The sequence below is a fragment of the Oreochromis niloticus genome, unplaced genomic scaffold (assembly GCF_001858045.2).
Source record: "Oreochromis niloticus isolate F11D_XX unplaced genomic scaffold, O_niloticus_UMD_NMBU tig00000546_pilon, whole genome shotgun sequence".
Lineage (NCBI taxonomy): Eukaryota > Metazoa > Chordata > Actinopteri > Cichliformes > Cichlidae > Oreochromis > Oreochromis niloticus.
In genome coordinates this window covers 15,433-23,148 of record NW_020327188.1, presented here as the reverse complement: position 1 = coordinate 23,148, position 7,716 = coordinate 15,433, and positions in this window count along the sequence as shown.

Genomic DNA, 7,716 nt, shown 5'->3' with positions numbered 1-7,716 from the left:
CAAGTTATTTTGTGCTTTATACATTATCTGTGCCATTTTATATTCGACTAAATCATAAAATTTCAGGGTATTCAGATTAATAAACAAAATGTTAGTTGGTTCTATATAGTTTGATTGATTTATAATTCTTATAGCTCTTTTTTGTAACTTGAAAATAGGAAGAGTATTTGTTTTATATGCATTACCCCATATCTCCAGACAATAAGTCATATATGGAAGCAACAGAGAACAATAAAGTGTGTATAATGATTTTTTGTTCAGGACATGCTTTGTTTTGTAGAGAATAGCAATGGTTTTTGACATTTTTGTTGTCACATGATTTATATGAGACTTCCAGCTCAGCTTATCATCAATTAGCACTCCAAGAAATTTATTTTCGAACACTCTTTCAATTTCAATTCCATTAACCCTGATTTTAGATACATTTTTCATTTGTCTAGTGCCAAAAATAATCAATTTTGTTTTCTTTATATTTAATGATAACTTATTTACATCAAACCAGTTTTTTAATATATTTAACTCCTTTTCCACTGTAGTCAGAAGCTGTTCTAGGTCTTTACCTGAGCAATACAGAGTGGTATCATCAGCAAACAATACACATTTTAACAGTTTGGAAACACTACATATGTCATTTATATATAATATGAATAATTTAGGGCCCAGCACAGAGCCCTGAGGAACACCACAAGTTACCTTCAACTGATTAGATTTTACATTATTGATTTCAACATATTGATATCTGTCATCCAGGTAACTTTTCATCCACTTATATGCTATCCCTCTTATACCATATCTCTCTAGTTTATTCATTAATATAGAATGATCAATTGTATCAAACGCCTTTTTTAAGTCTATAAAAACACCAACGGTATATTCCTTATTATCTATTGCATTAGATATCCCTTCTACAAGTTCCATCACTGCCATCGAAGTGGACCTTTTCACTCTAAAGCCATATTGGTTATCACTTAGGAGATTATGCTTCTCTATATATTTATCAAGTCTATTAACAAATAACTTTTCTAAAATTTTTGAGAACTGTGGGAGTAGTGATATTGGCCTGTAATTGGTAAACTGACATCTCTCTCCGTTTTTATGGATTGGAATAACTTTTGCTGTTTTCATTTGTGAGGGAAACACACCAGTTCGAAAGGACAGATTACAAATGTATGCGAAAGGTTGCACTATATATTCTATAATACTCTTAACTAATTTCATGTCAATACCAAAACAGTCAGTGGACTTTTTATTTTTGAATGTCTTCACAATGTTAATTATTTCTCTATGAGTTACAGCACCAATAAACATGGAGGACACATTCTGAGTAATATGTTTATTTAGGTCATTATTATTTCTTGACTCTGGAATTTCTTTTGCTAAATTAAAGCCAACATTTACAAAGAAATCATTAAATTAATTTACAATGTCTTTAGTTTTATCAAGCACAATATCTTTATCTTTTTTAAAATAGTCTGGATAATTCTTATTTTTTGAGCCCTTTTTGATTATGCTATTTAATATCCTCCATGTTTCTTGTGTGTTACTTCTATTTTGCTCCAATAATGTGTGGTAATATTCTTTCTTACTTGTTCTTATAATATTTACTAATCTATTTTTATATAACTTGTACTTTATTTCAGCATCTTTTGTCCTCAGTTTTATGAATCTCTTATATAGATTATTTTTCATTTTACATGCATCTTCTATCCCCTTTGTGATCCATGGCTTATTTGATCTGTGATGCTTTCTGGTGATTTTCATTAAAGGACAATGTTTTTCATATAGTGAAATTACAGTTGATAGGAATGCATCATATGCACTACTTGAATCTTCATTTGCAAAAACCTCATTCCAATTGTGTTCCTTTAAGTCCGCCTGGAGGGCAGCAATGGCTCTTGTTGTTCTATGTCGTATCATATCAAATGTTTGATTCTTTTTTTTAGTTTTAATCCCAAAATAATTTTGAAAAATTGCAAAAACAGGAAGATGATCGCTTATATCAGTTATAAGAAGTCCACCTACTATTTCATGGTCAATTTTATTTGTGAATATATTATCTATCAATGTAGCTGTATCAATTGTTATTCTACTTGGTTTTATAATTACAGGGAAAAGGCAGTTACTATACATTGTACTGATGAAATCTGTTGTTTTCTGATGTCCATTTGGGTTTAGCAAATCTATATTAAAATCACCACAAATTATTTGCACTTTTTTATCATTTAGGTTGCTAAACATAGCAGCAAGTTTTTCATTGAATGTGTCAAGGCATGATCCTGGTGTCCTATAGATGCAACTTATAATTATATTGCTAGCTTTTTCAACATGGATTTCAATAGTAACACATTCCAATACGTCGTCTATGGTGCTTGACATACATTCAATCAGACTACATTTCAAAACTTTATCTACATATAAAGCAACACCGCCTCCTTTTTTATTCACCCTGTTCATTGTAAATAATTCGTATCCTTCCAGTCCCATTTCACTAACTTTCTCATTATCGAGCCATGTTTCTGATATTGCAATTATATTAAACTTTTTTAACTTACTTAAACATTCCGTAATTTTAGAGAAATTTTTATACAGGCTTCTACTATTGAAATGTATGACTGACAATGCATTTGCCATTTTAATATTCATATTAAATTGGTCATCTGTATAGTACTCACAAGTACTATTATTGTTATTGTAGAAGTAATTATCTGGGTCAATGTTAGTTTCAGGGTCATGCATGTTGTGCTCTGCATAGTTAAACATTTTGAAGTTCATCTTCTCAGCGTGTGTGGCAAAATAGCCTCCTTGACAGTCCTTCTCATAATCAAAGTCTTCCTCTTCAATATCTCTGAATGGAAACCTATAATCTGTGTCCAAAAAAAAATTTTAAAATTTGAACGGTGAAAATCGGCTGAAAATTGTGGAAGTAGATCTACGGCGAAAAATGTACGGAAGTCCCAAGAGGAACTCAATAGTGTGGATGCTTAAAGCATCCACACAATTTGCATTTCCTGCGAAAATGCAGTGTGGATGCTGGAACGCTGAAGCTGTCAGCTGAAACTAGCTGAAAAAGCTGAAAAGTTGCAGAAATTGTAAAAACTTTGCGGAAGCAAAGGAACGTTGCTAAAATGTAGTAACTTAGCAGAACTGCAATATCTTAGAGGAAACATAATACTTGGCAGAAATACAATAGCATAGCAGAACTTAGCAGAAATATTGTAACTTACCAGAAACACGATAACTTCCCAAAAATACAAGAATTTCGGAGAAATAGTATAAGATAACAGAAAGAATATATTTAGCCAAACATTCTTAAACATTACAGAAATACTACTCTATAGCAGAAATTATATATTTAGAAAGAAAAATATAATATAGTAGAAATACTATGATTTAACAGAAATCCTACAATATAGCTCAATAACAATGATTTAGAACAGATACTATGATTGAGCAGAATAGTAATAACTTAAGTGAAAATATTGGAAAGGTAAAATGACAAGCTGAATAAAAAGGAACATGGTTAAGTTTGCTCAAAACTAATTTTTGTTCACCTGTGAAAAAATAAAATAAAAATACATTTAGAAATACAAATAAGAACAGCCAACAGATACACACAAAATTAAATATGGATACACAAATCAACAAATACACACAAAATCAAATATGGATACACAAATGTACAGAGAGAGACACACACACAAGGTCTATGCCAGTCAACCAGTCTGAATATATTATATTTTTATCCAACAATGAGATGCTGCCCTAAAAAGGGCTTTGTGTGTGTCTTTCTCTCTCTCTCTCACACACACACACACACACACACACACACACACACACACACACACACACACACTCAAACACTCACACAGGCTCACACACACATGCGCGCACACACACACACATAGCATCAGCAAGTGAACAAGGGCTGTTAACAGCATGTTTCTAGGTCAGTCAAACAGCTGTGAGATTCTCAATTTGAATCCACCAATCAGAGGGGCTGTGTGCTTTTTCCTGCCAAAACTGGTGCACCAAGTGCAGGCTTTTACAGCACAGAGAGAGACAGGATTTTTGCAGTCTATTTCTCATAGTGAGGACTCCCCTCAAACAAACAGCCATAAATTCCTAACCGTAGGGGCTACAACGGTCAATCTTAGACCGTTGTGTTCAGAAGACATGGGAGAATCTTGAAATGTTGACCATTTAAAATAAAAATATGAAACATCATAGATATAGGACATAGATGATTGGTTGTCTTAGAAGCCATGATTGCCCCAATATGCAAATTTGAATGTGCAAGGCCTAAGATATGATTGGCTGGCTGGGAAGCCATGAAGGCAACAATATGCAAATTTGAATGTGCAAGCCCTCGGATATGATTGGTTGTCTTAGAAGCCATATAAAAAGCAATAAAACTGTACTATGATTTGGTAGAAAAACTATAATTAATCAAAAATACTATATTTGGCAGAAATACTATGTTGTAGCAGAAACACTATATTTAGCACAAATCTGATGAAATAGAAGAAATAGTATGATTTAGCAGAAATGCTGTATTTAGCACAAATACTGGAAAGCAGCAGAAATGCTATGACTTAGCACAATAGTAAAAATCTAAATAGAAAAATTGGAAAAGCAAAATGGACAGCTGAAAAAATCCTGAACATGCTAAGGGTCCCTCAAATGTAATTGTTAAATGACAAAAAAAACAGCAAAAAAAAGTATAACAGTCATACAACCACAAATATGTACACATATGGTAACACACATGCACAGACAGACACACACAGGATCAAATTCAGTCAACCAGTCTAACTATATTGAATTTAAATCACACACACACACACACACACACACACACACACACACACACACACAAGATCCAATTCAGTCAACCAGTCTAAATATATTGAATTTGAATCTTACAATGAGATCATCCCATAAAGAGGCTTTCTCTCTCTCTCTCTCTCCCTCTCTCTCTCTGTCACACTCACACACACACACACACACACACACACACATACACACACACACACAAGATCCAATTCAGTCAACCAGTCTAAATATATTGAATTTAAATCTTACAATGAGATCATCCCATAACAAGCCTTTCTCTCTCTCTCTCTCTGTCACACACACACACACATACACACACACACACACACACACACACACACACACACACAAGATTCAATTCAGTCAACCAGTCTAAATATATTGAATTTAAATCTTACAATGAGATCATCCCATAACAAGCCTTTCTCTCTCTCTCTCTCTCTCTCTCTCTCTCTCTCTCTCTCTGTCACACACACACACACACACACACACACACACACACACACACACACAGGGAGAGAGAAGTAAGTTTCTAGCTCAGTCAAGCAGCCTGGGAGCTGCTGAATTTGAATCCACCAATCAGAGAGGCTGTATACTTTTTCCCGCCAAAACAGGTGCAGCTGTTTTTACACACACAGAGCACAGAGACAGGATTTCTGCAGTGAATTTCTCATAGTGAGGATTCCTCTCAAACAAATGGCCATAATTTCCTAACCGTAGGGGCTAGAACGGTCATTCTTACACCGTTTTGTTCAGAAGAGATCAGGGAATCTTAAAGTATTGACAATTTATCATTAAAATATGAATTATTAAAGATATTTGACTTCTAATGCACCATAACTGAGTAGAGCAAAGCAAAAACTGCCTTGACTTCCCCTCAAACAACGCTTTCTAACTCTAAATCTATTTGGAGTATCAATATCATTTTTTCACCGTAAGAGACAGCAGGCTTTGGTGAACAATCTTGGAAATTTTCAGGTCTCTGTTGATATCCATTAAAAAGATATGACGAGAGAAAAAAGTGGATCATTTCCAGAGTTTGAAATCTGAAGAAATCTGAGCGAAGGACGAATTTCCTACCCTCAAACAAGTCTAACTCATTTCAGAACGGTAATAGGTGAGAAAGAAATTCTTGAATTGTGAGTGTCAGGAGTGTCTGAAGATATACTGGGACAAGCCTCATGTTTTAACTTCGCTTCGTTAAGGAGATATGACGATTCGAATATGCCTCTCATTACAGAAATCAAGCTGTGATTTTGAACAAGCTCTCCATTGACTTTCTATGGGGATTTTTGAGACTTTGTGTTGGTCTGAGGAGATTTGCCAAAATTCTATAAATCCCACAACAATGATAGTGACATTTTCTGAAAGCCAGCAAAAATACCTACGTTTTGATGTATAATTTGTGGGAGTTGAGTGAAAATTAATCAAGTAGCAAAAAGTTGTTCGGACATGAAGAGAAAATTGCCAAAGGTACAGTGGCTCACTTAGAACCAACTGCATAGCAACCATAACAACGCATGTATTTTGTGAAAAATCACAAAGATGAAACTCAAAACTTAAAGAGGGATAAGATGAAAACGGTAACAGATATGAAAAAGCTGAATCATTCATGAATAGCCCAATAATTTGTGAACATTTTAAAGTTTGAATGGTTGTTCTAGGCGAAAGTATGAGAAAGTAGTTAAGTTTCAAAAACGAGCAAGTTTTAGCAGAATTGCAGAAATTTCCCATTCATTTCAATGGGACAAATTAAAGGAAAAAAGCTTAATATTTTAAAAAGTATAACAGCAAAAAATACCAAAAGTCATAGCACACATTAGCAGAAATAGCAGAATAGTTTAAAATTTGAACGGTGAAAATCGGCTGAAAATTGTGAAAGTAGTTAAGTGCCAAAAAACGTACAAAAAGTGGCAACTGGAATAATAAAGAATAAAGAGAAACAGGAACTCAATAGTGTGGATGCATAAAGCATCCACACAATAATAAAGAATAAAGAGAAACAGGAACTCAATAGTGTGGATGCCTAAAGCATCCACACAATAATAAAGAACTAGAAAAATTTGCATTTCCTGCGAAAATGCAGTGTGGATGCTGGAACGCTGAAGCTGTCAGCTGAAACTAGCTGAAAAAGCTGAAAAGTTGCAGAAATTGTAAAAACTTTGCGGAAGCAAAGGAACGTTGCTAAAATGTAGTAACTTAGCAGAACTGCAATATCTTAGAGGAAACATAATACTTGGCAGAAATACAATAGCATAGCAGAACTTAGCAGAAATATTGTAACTTACCAGAAACACGATAACTTCCCAAAAATACAAGAATTTCGGAGAAATAGTATAAGATAACAGAAAGAATATATTTAGCCAAACATTCTTAAACATTACAGAAATACTACTCTATAGCAGAAATTATATATTTAGAAAGAAAAATATAATATAGTAGAAATACTATGATTTAACAGAAATCCTACAATATAGCTCAATAACAATGATTTAGAACAGATACTATGATTGAGCAGAATAGTAATAACTTAAGTGAAAATATTGGAAAGGTAAAATGACAAGCTGAATAAAAAGGAACATGGTTAAGTTTGCTCAAAACTAATTTTTGTTCACCTGTGAAAAAATAAAATAAAAATACATTTAGAAATACAAATAAGAACAGCCAACAGATACACACAAAATTAAATATGGATACACAAATCAACAAATACACACAAAATCAAATATGGATACACAAATGTACAGAGAGAGACACACACACAAGGTCTATGCCAGTCAACCAGTCTGAATATATTATATTTTTATCCAACAATGAGATGCTGCCCTAAAAAGGGCTTTGTGTGTGTCTTTCTCTCTCTCTCTCTCTCTCTCTCTCTCTCTC